The sequence below is a fragment of the Anser brachyrhynchus genome (assembly GCF_964034855.1).
Source record: "Anser brachyrhynchus genome assembly, chromosome: 4".
NCBI lineage: Eukaryota > Metazoa > Chordata > Aves > Anseriformes > Anatidae > Anser > Anser brachyrhynchus.
The window spans coordinates 23,259,953-23,277,321 of record NC_137698.1 but is presented as its reverse complement, the minus strand read 5'-3'; the positions used below and the strand labels follow the sequence as shown (position 1 = coordinate 23,277,321).

The 17,369-nt window shown below is 38.6% G+C and overlaps 1 protein-coding gene across 1 annotated transcript in view; it reads left to right on the top strand.

Moving 5' to 3' along the window:
• LOC308194612 (uncharacterized protein) overlaps window positions 1-17,369 on the top strand; it is a 975,354-nt gene that overhangs the window by 89,948 nt on the left and 868,037 nt on the right. Inside the window, exons 10-11 of the mRNA XM_080590727.1 lie at window positions 4,234-4,419; window positions 5,287-7,434. The gene's annotated coding sequence lies outside the window, so the exon portion shown is untranslated. The remainder of the gene's footprint in view (window positions 1-4,233; window positions 4,420-5,286; window positions 7,435-17,369) is intronic.

Genomic DNA, 17,369 nt, shown 5'->3' with positions numbered 1-17,369 from the left:
TTGGGATTTGACGACGTCCATCTTGCCATTTTATTCCTAAAAACTGGATCTCTCGTGCAGGTCCTTTAACTTTATTCTGTTTTATGGCAAAACCGGCCTTCAGAAGGATTTGGACTATTTTCTTCCCTTTCTCGAAAACTTCTTCTGCAGTGTCACCCCACACAATGATGTCATCGATGTACTGCAGGTGTTCAGGAGCTTCCCCCTGCTCCAGCGCAGACTGGATCAGTCCATGGCAAATGGTAGGGCTATGTTTCCACCCCTGGGGCAGCCGATTCCAAGTATATTGGACTCCCCTCCAAGTGAAAGCAAACTGTGGCCTGCACTGTGCTGCTAGAGGGATGGAGAAAAATGCATTAGCGATATCAGTTGTGGCATACCACTTGGCTGCCTTTGATTCCAGTTCATACTGGAGTTCTAGCATGTCCGGCACTGCAGCACTCAGTGGTGGCGTGACTTCGTTCAGGCCACGATAGTCCACTGTTAGTCTCCACTCACCATTAGACTTTCGCACTGGCCATATGGGACTATTAAAAGGTGAATGAGTCTTGCTGATCACTCCTTGGCTCTCCAGTTGACGAATTAGCTTATGGATGGGACTCAGGGAGTCTCGGTTGGTGCGATATTGCCGCCGGTGCACAGTTGTGGTAGCGATCGGCACTTGCTGTTCTTCAACCCTCAGCAACCCCACAACAGAAGGGTCCTCTGAGAGACCAGGCAAGGTAGACAACTGTTTAATGTCCTCTGCCTCCAAGGCAGCTATGCCAAAAGCCCAGCGGAACCCTTTTGGGTCCTTGAAATATCCTCTTCTAAGATAGTCTATGCCAAGGATGCACGAAGCATCTGGGCCAGTCACAATACGATGCTTTTGCCACTCATTACCGGTTAGACTCACTTCAGCCTCCAATACAGTTAACTGCTGGGATCCCCCCGTCACACCATAAATACAGATGGGCTCTGGCCCTTTATAGCTTGATGGCATTAGAGTACATTGTGCACCGGTGTCTACCAAAGCCTTATACTTCTGTGCGTCTGACGTGCCAGGCCATCGAATCCACAAAGTCCAATAAACTCGATTGTCCCTTTCCCCCCCCTGGCTGGAGGCAGGGCCCCTCTAGTCCTGGTCAGAATCTTCGTTTCTGTGTTTAAAGGACTGCCTGCTGGAAGTTGGAGCAGCAAACTTTTCAGAGAACCCCTTTTTCCCAATTGTTTTCTTTTGCAATTCACGTACCCGTGCCTCTAGGGTCGCTCTAGATTTTCCATCCCATTTTCTCATGTCCTCTCCATGGTCACGTAGGTAAAACCACAGGGTGGCGCGGTGTGTGTGCCCACCATATTGTCTTCCTTGCATAGATGAACGTTTACCCCTAATAGCTGAGACACTGGTTTGTACAGGTGGGGAGGAAAATAATCTCTCTTCAAGTTGGTGGATCTTTTCAGAAAGTTTCTCCAAAGCATTCTCTTTTAGCTGGTGGACACTGGTTCGTTCAGGTGGAGGGGAAGATAAATTCTCTTTAAGTTGGTGGACCTCTTCAGAGAGTTTCTCCACAGCCGAGACACAGGCCTGTAGGGAAGAGGAGAGATTTCCTTCGTACTGCCGGAGTATTTTAGTCACTTCATTCACTGGGGGATTCTCCTCCTCTTTCCAGGTTAGTATTGCCAATGAGCTGGCATATGATGATGGTGCACTCCGTACAAACTTCCGCCACATAGGTGGTGTACACCGGACTGCATCTGGATCTGCGGATGTTTGTGCGTCGGCTAGGTCCTTATAAATGACTTCCCCTATGGCCAATTCCCTCAGGTACTGAATTCCCTTCTCCATGGTGGTCCATTTGCGTGGTAGACATACAAGTTCTTCCTTGAAGGGATACCTTTCCTGCACAGCTGACAGGAGACGCCTCCAGAGGCTGCGAGATCGTGCTCCATCTCCAATTGCTTTGTCAATGCATGCGTCCCTAGCAAGGGATCCCAGCCGCCTGGCTTCCTTGTCCTCTAATTCCACATAATTGGCTCCGGTGTCCCAGCACCGGAGCAGCCAGGTGACAAGCTGCTCACCTATACAGCGACCAAAATCTTTTCGCACATCTCGTAGCTCACACTGGTATAGAGTCCGGGTAGTTACTGTTGATTTTTCGACATCCCCCATCCTCATCTTCAGTCTCCTGCACCTTTGATGGCCCAGTCTCGTCTTCACTATGCCCAGACTTTGCAGAAGACTGTCTGCGTTCTAAACGACCTGAGCCTCTATACCATTTTTTCACCTTGTCTACAGGGGCAACTTGCACTGCTACAGCTCGTTTCTCTGGCCCAGACACAGGGTCTGCCACAGGGGTTGGAATACCCTCTGCGGGGTCAACTTGCGCTGCTACAGCTCGTTTCTCTGACCCAGACACAGGAGCTGGGGCGGCTGCAGGAGCTGGGGCTGGGGCGGCTGCAGGAGCTGGGGCTGGGGCGGCTGCAGGAGCTGGGGCTGGGGCGGCTGCAGGAGCTGGGGCTGGGGCGGCTGCAGGAGCTGGGGCTAGGTTGATAATAGCATCAATTGCAGCTCGATAGGCACAAGCCAGACCCCAGCACGCTACAGTGATTTGTGTCACTTTGGAACTGCCAGAGTCATGACACCTTTTTTTCAAGCATTCTGCCAGCTTTTTAGGATTTTGCAGTTGTTCAGGGGTGAATGTCCAAAACACTGGAGGTGACCACTGCTCTAGAAACCTGCCCATATCCTCCCACACTCCCTGCCACTCGCAACTATCCCACCTCAAGATGGATCTCCGGATGAGATTCCTAAGTAGTTGTTTAACCCTCAACAAAACCTGAAGCGCGTTCAGGAGACATAACAACAAGAGCAGGCTGGTCTGAGTATCCCAAGGATATTCAACATCTCGGAGAACCACCGTAACTAGCTTGGGGGATAAGAGGGTGGTGAAGGAGAAAAAGGGAGAGTGAACAGGTAGGGAAACATGTCTTCCCCTGTCCCCTTCGCAGATTGGCTCCCTAACGAAAACAGGCAATAGGTGTAATTGCTAATAGTTTCCGAGATATGGTTTCCAAAGTATAGAGTCGACGTCAGTGCTGAGTACAAATACCAGGTTAAAGTCGTGACCAGATATTTCATCATTTCATAAGCCATTGCTACACCGCACAGTACCATAACAATCTTAAACCAGGGCCCGGAAAGGATAAACAGTGCAACAGGGAGCACATACAGAAAGTAACACGCTATAAAACTCAATTTGGAAAACAGGCACAGCAGATTGGAGATTAAGGCAATCAACATCGTGACTAGCAACTATTAAGCAGGTCCAATACTTATACCAATTTTAGTTTAACACACTCTGGTCAAATTTGTCGATATCTCAACCCTTCGAGCCCCACGTTGGGCACCAAAAGGGCTGTTGTGGTTTAACCCGGCTGGCAGCTAAACACCACACAGCCGTTCGCTCACCCTCCCCCCTCCCTCTCTGGGATGGGGGAGAGAAACGGGAAAGTGAAGCCGGTGAGTTGAGATAAAGACAGTTTATTAAGACAGGAATATAATAATAACAATAGTAATAATAATAGTGATAATGATAATAGTATTATTAATAATAATGTGTAAGAAACAAGTGATGCACAATGCAATTGCTCACCACCCGCTGACCGATGCCCAGCCTATCCCCGAGCAGCCGGCCCCCCACCCCGGCCAGCCACCCCTATATATTGTTTAGCATGACGTCAGATTGTATGGAATACCCCTTTGGCCAGTTTGGGTCAGCTGTCCTGGGTCTGTCCCCTCCCAGCTCCTGCTGCACCCCTAGCCTGCTCGCTGGCAGGACAGAGCGAGAAGCCGAAAAGTCCTTGGCCTGGTGTAAACACTGCTCTGCAACAATTAAAGCATCAGCATGTTATCAGCGCTCTTCTCATCCTAATCCAAAACATAGCACCCTACCAGCTACTATGAGGAAAAATTAACTCTGTCCTAACTGGAACCAGGACACTGCTGCCTCCTACAATTTAGTATCGTAAATCTGTAAAGCAGAGTGGAGTGATCCAATGTCTTTTGTCTGATATCATGCTTCTTTGCTGGCCAAGTTCAGGAAGGAGATACTATAATTTCTTTTTGACAGAAACATCCTGAGGATGCACACTTAATCCATTGCAGTGAGAAAGTGGTGTAACTGTTTCTCGAGAGGTTGTAATCAGTATGGACTGCATTAATGTCCCTCAATTCCTGACTCTCTGTATCTTCAGGAACCCAGATGTCAGATTTTTAACAGAGCTGTGTATTATGGTCATTGGAGAAAAGCCTGAAGAAGACAGGCTGTGCATCCAGTCTTGATAGACTCGGCAATTAGAAAAAAAAAGTCTCGAGCAAGTGAGCTAAAAGCTTAGCTGTGGTGGGATCCAAGTTAATAGTACTATCTCAGTTATTAAAAGGTAGGCGGTTTTAAAACTTTTTTGTTTATTGCTTAATAATGTTGCAAGTTGTAGAGGAAGTAGGTTTATATGAAAGAGTGACTATTTTGGATATAATAGGAAAATAAAAATGTAATTATTAATAAATGTTTTTTAAGCAGAGAGGAGAAATGCTATAAATAAAGCAGGAGCAAGATAGACTGGCAGGCAGATCTGAAGGGCTGCTTAAAAGTTGAATGAAACACTACTTCTCTAAAGGGTAACAGATAGATAATAACTATCTACAGCATCTGAGGGCTTGAAATGAAGAACTAGTGACATTTTTGGCTAATTCAATATTTAAATACAGGGAAGCCATATAAAGAACTTCATTCCTGTTGCAAACCTATGTTTTTGAAGTAAATAGTCAATATGTCAGTGAGCACAATTGTTTTTAAGAATTGCTAACTTGGTGTATGCAGAGAGCTGTCTGGAATTACTGAACTAACCTCAGAGAGCATTAGATAGGGCTTAGCTCCTGCAGTTTGTCCCATTGAGTTTAGTGGTGGCTTCTAGCATCATAGGTACAAGTGGGACATGAATAATTAGAGAATAGTCAGACACTTGTACAAAACCTGTTTGATTATTAGCTTTCTTTTACACAGGGGGGTTCTGCAAAAACTTCACGTGCTTTCCAGTTAACCTGCTGAGATGTCTGGTAGCCTGCACTCCAGAAACAAACAGTTTAAACTGTGGCGTATGCTAACAGTGCTTATGCTTCACTAACTCTGAAATTGCCAGGGATGTGGCTGTACTGACCTGCTGTATCAATCCAGGCTTTTGTAGCAGCTAATGCCTTTTTACTATTCCTGCTCCTAATGTCATGTTTTTTTTTTTTTTTTTTTTCAGGAAACAATCAAGTGTGTGGGCGTAATGAAGCCCACAGAAAGATTCATAATAACTTCCTCGAAAGTTAGTACATGAGTCAAACTTCATTTTCCTCATATCTAGTGTGCTCTCAGAAAAACTATCAAAATACGAAGATAGAAAATGCTGTACAATTGCATAAGGGACTCAATGTGGAGCACAGCTGGACTATTTTGATCTATTCATATAAAACTTATAACAGACGCTGCTAAATTGTAGGATGTTTGATTGTGGTAAGCTAAGTGGCAGTTACAGTGAGTAATATGCCTCTATCCTCCGATTTATTTATTTCCCTTCATCCTCTCCAGTTCCTTCTTCCCTTCCTTCCTCTTTCTTTACCAGAGTGTTGCCTTGCTCAGACAAATGACAATAAAGTTAGGACAAATCAAAGGAAATAATATTGTCTGTTCATTCGATAATGTCAATCCAGACATCTGGGATTATTTTTCATCCATTCAGGCAGAGAGATCAATCATCAGTTGCCAGTTTTTGCTGCCACAGTGCTTCATTTTCACCCCAGATTCTATTCTGCTAATAACACACATGCATATTGTTATTTTCTTTCTATTGTTTTCTATAGGAAAAAAATAAAGTGCCTGGAATATCATTATAAGTTTTCTGGGAGCTTGGAAATTAATTATTATTTTTTCCTTACAGAAGAGTTCTTTTGCCTAATTTTTTTTCACACGTTAACTGAGTAGGAAGGAGTCTTATCGCTTTATCCATTAAAGGAGAAGAGATGACACTTATGACAAATGATGGATACTTTTGTCTAATAAAAGAGTTTAGGAAGCACACTGAAGATTTTTTTATGTGCCTTATAGGAGTAAAACTTTTCTCATTGAAGGAGAAAGACAGGTGACAAATCAGTCTTTTGTAGCTTTATATTCTGTAGAAAAGAATGGGAGGTGCCTAATATTTTCAAACTTTTTGATCTGAGGAGAGGTGTTTGAGTTGTGAATTGACATCACTCATGCAAGTATTCTTCCTAGAGCTGTCTGATACAAAATCAAGATTTAAATCCTATAAAAGGCCATTGCTATCCAAAGAAAAAAGACTAAAGAATGCAAAAATGTGTGGAAGACATCATCAGAAAACCTAAATGTTTTGCAAAACGAAGGCAAGATGTGTAAGCCTCAGTTGACTGTGAGGAAGGTCTGTTTCACAGTCTGTATCATGGCTTGTAGGCAAAGCCACGCTTTCTGAGGTGATGGAATCGTGCCAGTAAAACTCTGACACTTTTCATGTGTACTCCTGGTTTTCCACCTTTCCTGCACCTCTCCTCCCCACCCACAGCCAACCTATTAAAAAAGGTGGGAAATGGGAAGGAAAGGTAGAACTTTGTAGTGAATGAATTTACAGGTTCTGATCAGAACAATCGTTCATCTAAAAGGACATATCAAATAACCTTTTTTTCTCCACTCGAAAAAGCCAGCAAATGACACACGTACACATTTTCCATTTTTATCTGGTTTAACCTCCTGCAAATCTTTCTATGATAAAGGCTTTAAACAAAACAGAAAGGCAGAGAAGAAAAGTTTCTCATATTTGTCTTTTTAACAGCAAAGATGGGATTACTTTCAGACTCGAACAAAGAATTTTAAACTCATAGGTATATCTAATTATAGGTATATCTAATTAGTTGATGTCTAATGCTGTTCAGCATTAGAGCTGAAACATGGCTGATAACGTACTTTGTCCTGCTGGGAGGACATATATTTTTCTTAACTCTGAAGTCTGAATTACTTCTAGACAGCTTTGGTTTTTTACCTGCTTTGTTTTAAATGTATTGCCCATAATTTTGATGCATTTCTTAGTGGATTGGGCTTCTTTTGCCTATTAATTGTATGCAAAGGAACTTTGCTTGGTATTCACTATAATCTATAATACAAGATAACACTGCTAATAAATGCAATCTTGTCTCTATAGGATTTTTAGAAAATATGTGCTATGTAGCTTTGGAAGCTTTGTTCTTCTGCCTCTGGGAGTAAATTGGGAAGTTCAACCAGCAGAGTTTACTTTCTCAGAAGACATAACGGGCATTGATAATGTACTGCAAACTGTAATTCTGTAGCGCCATCAGGCTGCAGACTGACGGGAATCTCTTGGGATCCACTGAGGACCTCTGAGGTTGTAATATTTTCTCAATGAAGTGGCTGATGTCTTTAGTAGGTGCCTTTGATTTCAAAGGGCATTTTATTTTTCTTTAAAGATGAAAGCATTTTAGACTTTTGTAACACGAAGTTAAGGCCAGATAATAACAGTAGATAAAATTACTATTTGTGACAGATTTATTGTTTGAATGTAGTGAAGTCCATCTTCAGGTGGCCTCCATGTAACTGCTAAACAACTACACTGGATTTTCTTAAATAGAACAGGTTGCCTGTTTTCTAAGTATATGAATTGAGAGAAAAGTTAGGATATTTTAACCCAAATTTTTATTTCTTTACTGGGATTTTTATATGCTTAAGCAAACTATCCTATAAACAGCCTTTATTAACATTTGAAAGAAAGGTGAAAATTTCAGTTAATGTTTTTTTTTATTTATTCCCTGAATGTAAGGGGTTTTCTACTTTGTGGTAAACAAAAACAAGGTGACATTTTTTTAAAAGTCACAAATACTGTTCTTGTTTGTTATAATGCATATCTGTTTGTTAAAATGATTACATGGTTACTAAATGAATACCTTCCCAAATAACTTTATCTACAAGTTAAAAAAATAAAAATAAAAATCCCGGAACTGATGCATCCTGGGACCTATGGAAGCTATGTGATCAAATCTTAGTATTTGAGAAAACAAGTCAATTTTTTTTCTTACTGTAACTGAGACAAAGCAAAAAATAAATCAATTTTACGTAAACTTCATAAGCATTTCTTTGACCTTTAGTGCCATAGTTCACATTAGCTCATTACAATAGCATTCCCTTAGGGACTGTTTACAAGAATGTTTGTTTTCAGGGGGGAATTTAAGAAAACCTCCTCAATTTCACTATCATTTTTTTCTTAAATATATTCTATTTATACTTGCTGAGTAATTGGACAGCATTACTAGTGGTTTTCTTTCTCTTAGTGGCATCCAGCTTTTGCCAGGTCTTGAGCACCTTCTGTTAGGCTTTGCTTGATTTTAAAGCAAGTGTTATGTTTAAGATGTTTCAGAAAACCTTTTTTTCTTTCATAAGAAAATAGATACGCGATTTTTGTTTCAAAATCTTTCTTTCCTTTTCCATGCCCATTCTTCTCTATGAAGCTAAAAAGCTTTTAAATGGAGAACTGCTGAAATACATTAATCTCAATTTTCTAAAATCGTAACTGTTTTTTGACATTCAGCATCAAGCTGAAGACAAAGCTTCAAAATATCTTGGTGATATTTTGTCCTCTCCTGAGAAAAATCACCAAAGTCTATGGATTCTCCTGGCTTTTTGCTATTTCCTTTTTTAAGTTCAACTAAAACGGAGAACAGCAATGTGTTCTGGCTTGATTTGTCCAAAGCTTGCTTATAAACTAATATTTAAAATATTTACTGTTAAATTTCTGTATGGCAACTGCTCAAAAAAAGAACAGCAAAGAATAACAGAAAAGCAGTTGACATGAATAAACAAAACATTTTTTGAATAAATACTCATTAGAAAAACAGTGAATGAAGACTAGTAACTACTGGTTGTAATGCAAACAGCTGGAATTTAATAAATTCAAATCTGAGGATAAGAAATCTGTTTTCTGATATATTTCAATTATTTATTCTCATCTACTAGAACCAGATAGTCAGTTAGTGTTTTTGTTTGTTTATCTACAGTGGGAATGAAAAATTCCGTATGACAAGTATATTGAGCTTCTTTGCTGCATTGTATGAAATCTTAAATAGAGCTTATAGGGGCACCGATGCTGTCCCCATGTAAAATGTTTCATCTCATTTCAAGCTAGAGATTTCCAGAATCATAGAAGAAATCAGAAGATATTTTATTTATTAAATATTTTTACTCTCAAGGTTTAATGGTCCTTTTAAAGGTCCATCTTTTCTTGAAAGACTGACTTTCTGTAATATTCAGCCAAAAGGGAACGTATATGATCTTCACGGAAAGAAGAAAGCAATGGAGTCTTCATTTAAATACGAAAACAGGGAAAAAATAGTATTTTCAGGACACTTAAGTTGACTAGTTACAAGTTACAGCTTATTCTGATATGCTAGGAAAAGTCTGAATCTTACCAATTAATGATACAATTGTTTATTACTTTTTCTTAAATTAAGGTGGGGGATTTTTTTCCCTGTCACTTGTCACTAAATTTACTTCTCTCTATGGGAATAGAATTTTCTGCTTAGGGCTCTTCAAGTTGATTGATTGTAGCTTCTTTGATACGCAATCAATCCCTTAAAATCATCTGTTATCAACTAAAAGGCCACCCTTTCTCTAGAAATTATGGATGAACTAAAAACAGTTTGGAGTTTTGACTGGGCTGCTTTTCAGGTCTGAGTGGTTACACTACTGGAGTTAGTAGTAGTGCACTACTAGAGAGGTAAGGGCCAAACAGTCCTGGAAAGTGTAACATCATGTACAGCTGCAATGATGGAAAATACACTCCAGCAAGATAATCTGTGTCTTTTACAGTCAGGTATGCTTCAGGTTTGTTTTGTATCTCCAAGAAATGACAAAAGAGAATGTTTCAGTAGTATAGAAACCATGGCAGGTAAAAGGAAGGTGGCTTACTGATATTTCTTTGAAACAGTACTTGTAGTAACTTTTTTCTGTAGTCTGTATCTGTGTACTAGCAAGCAATTTCCCATCTGCGTGTCATAATTCTTCATGCACTCTCCTGTTCCACAATTATAAAGAAATTGGAATAGTTTCTTCTTCCATTCCCAGAGATTTTTCCCTAGTCATCCATGTTGATATTATAGCCAACATCTACTAATAAACACCCCCTGAACAACATTCCATATGCTTAGATTTTCAGAGATGCAGAGGTCCTTCCTCTGCTTCAGTTCATTTATTTTACTGACCTGCAATCATTATCTCTGAGTGTTTATATAGACCATGTCAGCACTAGTCATTTCCAGGAGATTTGTACTGCAGCATAATAAATATCTGAAAGTACAATCATCTTCATATAACTTGTTGAACACTTTTTTCTTCAGTTACTATTTTCAGAACTGTACTTTCACTCAGTATATCTAACATATTTTTCAGGGAGAGGGGAGAAATTTTAAAGTGCCTGACTGTGAAACTGAGATTGCTGAATTGCAGTCATGCACTTCAGAATTTTGAAGGAAGAAGGCATGAAATCTACACGTGATATCTAAACAGAATCAAAACCTTAACATTTTTAATGGTAGAAAGCAAGGAAACACAAGCCTATACTGGAAAGGATATAGGAAATCCTACTAGAAAGTAGGAAGTTATCTGTATGGTTTATGGGTGTGTACTGGGTAGGTGGGATGAAGTTAACTTTCCTTGAAAAGGGGGGAGTGAGATAGCAGTTGTGGTGGAGTTTGGCTGCCGGACAGGGTAAAACCACCACAGGGCATCATGTTATCTTTGTAAAACTTGTACATTTCAACTTGCTAAGGTGTATGGAATATTGAGGTAGCTTTCAGGATATTAAGTAGTCACCCTATATTAATGAATGGGCTGTCATATCTGGATTTTTTTTTTACAGGTAAATGAGAATTCAGTTGAAATTTTTTATATTGCTCCATGAAAGAGTACTCTATCAAGTCAATATGCACTGCTTGTTGCATAGCTTGACAGTAATTAGGATGATGAAGTAAAAATATCTTTGTGTTCTGCCAGAGATTATTAAATCATCCTATTTATTTTTTTACTTTAAAAGATTTAGGTTTGTTTACAGCTGTATAATAAACATAATATAAAGCCCAAGCAATTATTATATAGATGGCAATTGGACAGTTTGAAGCTGACTGTAATTTTAAATGAGAAATGTGCTGAAAACCTCATTTGAACAAAAAGAATGTACAGGATTTTGCAGAACTCATATGGAAAGGCCACAAGGATGTATTTCCTAGTAGTATTTTATGTTTTTCCTGGAGACTGGAAACATCATAATGTTTGTTAATTTATTTTCTATTTTCAAGCCTTTATGTGAGGCTAGAAGTGAGATTTTGAAGAGGGTCTGTAATGTTTCCCGAGTCATATAAATAGTTTACAACTTTCAGGCTGCAGTGAAGGAAGTTTTCAGAAACCTATTTGCTGTCACCTTGCAATTATTAAAGCCTCTATTGCTCCTGGAGGCAGGTGCGGACAGATAGATGCAAGCTCATTTATGTAGGCTCTGAGGTGGTTGGCTGTGAACTTGGTGCTGGCCCAGAGGTATAGCTACAGCGGCTGGGATGTGTGCCCATGTTAACATGGTGTTACCTGTCAAGGAGCTTCTAAGGAAGACTCTGAGAAAATGAGAAAGCAGGGCAGTTTCTGGCAGCCTCTGGAGACTCCTCAAACGAATAGGGCAGCCTGGAAGGCTGGTGTAACTAACCAGTGTGACTTGGCTTCTCATGTGGAAATGCAGGTTGATTATGAAAATGAAGTTTCTGCTGGATGCACTAGAAAACCTGGCCAGAATGTTGAAGAGGATAAGCATAATCATATGGAGAACAATGCGGAGGAGATTAGAGAGTTTTAGGAGATCTAAAAGAGGACTGAATTTCTAAGAAAAGTTTGTCAGTATATTAGAAGGAACTTAATAGTAAAAATAAATAAATAAAAAATACAGAACTTGAGTAGTAGACTTCTCTTTTCTCCAGAGTTCATAATAACTACATCACTGAAGATGGTGAGTAGAATATTTTCAACAAAGTGCATGGGACAGAAGACAAATCAGAACCAGCTAAGGGTCAGAATAAAGAAGTTTGCTACAGTAACTGTAAAACTAATTTTAGCTGAAAGTGGATTATTACTACACAAGGTAACTGGCATTAGGATTGCTTTTACTTTTTGAAAAAAGGGGATTTAAACTTTATGTGAACAATGAGAAGAATAAAAGTGAGAGCTTGTTAAGGAAGACACAGATTAGGTTTGTCATGCAAATGGTTGATGGTTGGACTTGAGGATCTTAGAGGTCTTTTCCAACCTAAAAGAATCTGTGATTCTCTGACTGGAATGGTGTTTCTAAGTTTTACTTGGACCTCTGAATAAGGTTATGTCTTGACTGGGAAAAAATCAGGATGACCAGTCACCACCTAAAGGGAAGAATCCCCTCTGCAAGCATCCTCATGGAGACCTCTTAGGCCAAGTCAAATGAAACTCCCCAGACACCTCTGCTGGGACCCATTATCTGCACCAGTGGTGCTTTGTGTGTGACTGGCGATCTTACCGGTCAAGTTTTGATACATCGCCTTGTGCATAGTCACAGTTAATATACATTGTGCCATAGTGGTTGATTAAACACAGCAATAAATGAAAGTAGGATCTTCCCCCAGAAAAAAACTTAGAAGATTGTATGAATTCATATAACAAGATTGTATAAGGTTACACCAATACTTGCACATGTGTCATAGATCTGTTGTCATAAAGGAGATTGGGAGGTGAAATGGCTCTCTTTCAGGTACGTAAAAGTAGTGGAGAGTAGGCTGAGCAGTACTAAAGTATTACAGAATGCCTGTTGAAGCTAAATAGAGATGTCTTTAATGTGATACAGAGGTAGTTTTGAATGAGACAGAACTTACAGAAAACTTAAATAATGTAATTAATTACTGAACTTTTGCCAGTAGTTAGCATTAATGGACGAAATCTGATACCCACAACTTAATTTCACTGTCTAAGTTAGTAACACTGTAGTGCTTCATCATTGAAATGGACAACGACTCTCTGCTAGTGTTAGTGTATGTGAATATTGTCTCTTCAGTTCTGGAAAATGAGTACAGTAATGAACTTCAGTCACAGTTGCTGAAATGCCTTTGAAGTTCAAGAAACAAAGTTTTGCTCTCAGGGAAACCAGTGTTAGATCTTTTTTTTCTGTTTTGGGATCCTGGACTTGCAAGGCTGTGGTACGTTCCAGAAGCCTGGAACAGTAAGCCTCAATGAGTCTTAAATTATCTTATGTCTGAAAGGCTGATTTTGAGTAGATGAGGGTTTCATAAGACTTGAAGTGAGTCCTTCCTTGCTGAAGTCCAGGAACCAGTTTTATAACTAGCTGCTTCTGTTATGTGTTTTGAAATTTAAGATGTTTTCATAAGATAGTTGATATGCGTAACATATAGGAATATCATTTAGGTAGTATGTTTGCAACAATAATTTTCCTCACAAATATTCTGAATAATGTATGATATTCCAGGTTTTGAATTTACGCAAAGTAAGAGAAAAGGTGTACTATAAACAGCCTGAAATGGACAAATTCAGCTGAAAGATATTCTTGATTAAATGCTTGAGCGAATATTCATTTTCTCTGCATGCTTCTGTAAAATTCTATTTTTCTCTGGCAGATGCATATAAACAGAATAGCACTTCTAGCAACTATCTGTACCTCCTCTCCCTGGCTCTTTTGGCTTTGGCAAGTAAAAAGGTCCATCTGAGCCAAGGATTTTGTAACACTGGGGCAACTGGAACCTGAAGAATCAGAGATAATGAATCAATAAATATAGCAAGTAACAAAACTGTTGTCATGCCAGTATTTTCATTGCTGTGTATTTTCTCCTTGGCAAGGGGCTACTGTCATACTGGGCCCATTTCTATTTCATGATGGGGAATAATAGAAGCATCTCTAGAGGCATTAGTGTGACAAATCCCAGTACTGGATAAATAATGAGACACCTGTATTAATCCTTTATGACCTTTTGTAATAAAGCTTCACTGTATATCAATTTACATATTAGGATCTTTCCACAGAGGATAAAGAACTTGTCTCACTGTGGCATTTTACATTCAGCATAGAATCCAACGTGCAATTGTATTTACATTATCATAGATTGCTATTACCAAATTTAATAGTATGTACTGGATTGAAAAACTTGCATATGAGTTCCTAGAACAGGAATAGGCTTGTATTGGTCCAACCTATGTAACACAACACTCAGGAAAATCAGTATGTATGTATCTAACCTGTTTTATGTATGTATCTATACCTGTTTTAGGTCACAGAAATTAAAATATAACAACCACTTGTTGCTCATATGCTGACTCTGTAGTTAAATATCAGTCCTTATATGAGTTTGCAGGAGATAAGGGTCTTCCACATTTCATTTAGAGGAGAACTAGGAGAGTTTAAATACTAACTGGCACTGAGGAAAGATGAGCTAAGGCTCTGTCCTGCCACGACTTTCTGTTCTGAAATACAGTACTATTTAAAAAGTTTGGTTGTGCTGCATTGCTGTTGAGTAGATGAGTTGTTTGCTGACTTTGAGTTGCTTCTGTATGATGAGTCATATTTGATCTGTATCTCTCCAAATCCTCCACCCTTACTATGCTTAAAAAGTGATGGAAAAAATGAAAGCCAAAATTATTTTTGAGCATATAAATATCATGCTTTTTAGGGAAAGGGAAAAAAAAAAAAGCAGAACCCATGTCATTCTGATATATTCTGACACAGTAGGATGTAGAATGATTTTAAATCAGAACCTCTGAACAGAGTAAAACTATGTATTCAAGATTGATATTTCTTGAAGGCATAATAAATTGATTTTTTTTTTTTTCTCAGGTAAGTTATGACTTAGTCACATAAGTGATATATAAGTGATATTTTATAGTGTACAAGTTACAGTTCCTTTCCATATCACTTAAGGGTATTTCTGTGGTTTTTTTTTTCCTTGTTTTGTTTCTGTTTCTGGGTGGGAGAGAGGAAGATTTTTAAGACTAATGACTTTTTTTTGTCACATGGTGATGTGCCTCAGGACTGCAAATGTTACTGATTCTGTAGATTGTATTAATTGTCTTTTTAATCATTTGTAATGTGCCTTAGTTCAGAGAAGAAAACACCAGTTTTAAAAGCTGCTATATCAGTCACAGAAGAATGTAGTGACAATTATTGACTGTGTGGTAAGTGAACAAAATTTGTCAAGGTAATTTGTTTCCTTCCCAACTGAAATTTTGAAGTGTATTCTAGGCCTGAGATTTATTGTTCTTAGCGCAAATCCTTGGTATACTTTATATAGGGAATAATGCTTTCACTCAAAGAATGGCCAAACCAATATTTAAGGCCATCATGGAATGACCCAACCACTACAAAATGAATTTTGGGAGTTTCTGGAAGCAATTGGTTTCCTTGTTTACCTACATTTCAAAAATAATCTGTAAAATTACTACTACATAGTAACATTAAGGAAATAAAATAGTTCAGTGAAGCATTTGCTCTGCTGTATTTAAGAGACTATTTCTGTTGAATGGGTAATTCCAAATGTTTCTAAAAATCTTTGTGTTTTTCTGATTTCCTGAAATGGAGTGTTTGTTGTGTTTGTGCACAGTACGAGAATGTAATATTTTGTAGAAGTAAAATTGAAGGGGAAGAGGGTGGAGATGAGGGAGGAAGCTGTCTAGATAGGTTTGTACTTTTTCAGAGGAAAATATTCATGAGAAAGTAAGACTTGGCTGAAAATATGCCTACAAAGAATTTTAGACTTTCTAATCTTTTATATTATTTTACTAACTGGAATGATCCCAAGGGCTGTGTAGTTGTACTGAAACCTAAATTTTCACATGTTAAGTTTTTATAATGCCTAAAGATATGAACAAGACAGGATAAAAGATTGATCTGGAAGTGAGGCAACGGATACTTTTGTAATATTGCTAACTGTGCCAAACTGCAAAAAAACATTTCATTTTCAACTATTATCTCCATTCCTCTGTTACAAAAACTGTAGGAGAGAGGAACACTTATGAGGCAGACTCTTACCTTAGCCTTAATAAAAAATATTAGTGTGGCAATAGATAATGGCTGCTACACAAGTTAACCATATTTCATACAGCTCAGAAATCTAGTTGAGATTTCATGCAGCTCAAATATAGTATTCAGCAGCAAACGTATGCTTCTTGCTGCTGTTCAATACAAACAAAAAAACCAGCATAATTATAGTTTACTAGTAAGATCTTGAACTCTTCTAAGACATCAATCTGCAGCAAAACTGACACTTCAGGTAATACAAAATTCAGAGAATGACCCACAACACTCATTCTACTGTCTGTGAAAAAGACTTACTGCAAATAAAACACATCTCTAATTGTCTTTAGCCTGTACAAAATAAAAGCAACATACAAGTGTCAAATTATAGGCTGCTAAATTTCATAACTAGTATGTTGCATACTGTGTACAATCTTTCACTTCTGTACATTTAGTATCATTCAAAGTTATTGTTTTAGTATTTGACTAGTGATAATCCTCGGGGTAAGCTGTGTCTCACTTTGACATACACAATACAGTGTTGAAAGGAGATGACAGTTTTGGTATTCTTGAAACACAGTTGCATCTGTCCTGTGATCGGACTCGTAGGAATCTGGTGACAGACTTAAACAGTCTTGTCTGTGCAGGCTTTCTAACAGAAGCTTCATGAAGTTGCTTTTGCAAGTCTTCTGCTGTGCACTTCATAGGACATTGTTTTCTGTTTTTAAAAAATTTCCATTGTAGCTTGTGGGCCTGAATTTCAGGAATTCGAGCTTGAAATACCCTTTTTCCTCATATTTCTCATTTACATACATCTCAATCCAAACTGACATTTTATTGAATTTTATTGAATGTTTTATTGAATTCAACATTGCTGGGGCCATAACACATTACTGAATAAATGTAAGTTTGTAAGTTTTTTTTTATTTAGAATTTGTGCTGGTTAATGGAGGGTTATTTTACTTTGAGTACTACTATGTAGATTTTTGCCTGCTGTCATGTACCAATGCTGAATGTTTGGTGCTTACAAATACTGTTGTAAGCCAAGTGGAAACCACAAAAGTACATATCAACTACTAAAATAACAGTATCTAGGAACCTTTAGTCATCCAAGACCTCCAATAAAAATAACAAACATAAATGGGAAAATTACCATTGTTCCCAGTTTTTTATTGTTTGGATTAAACTGTTTTCAAAATTGTGCTATTTGATAAATAGTTGCTATGTCATCGTAGAATTTCTGAGGT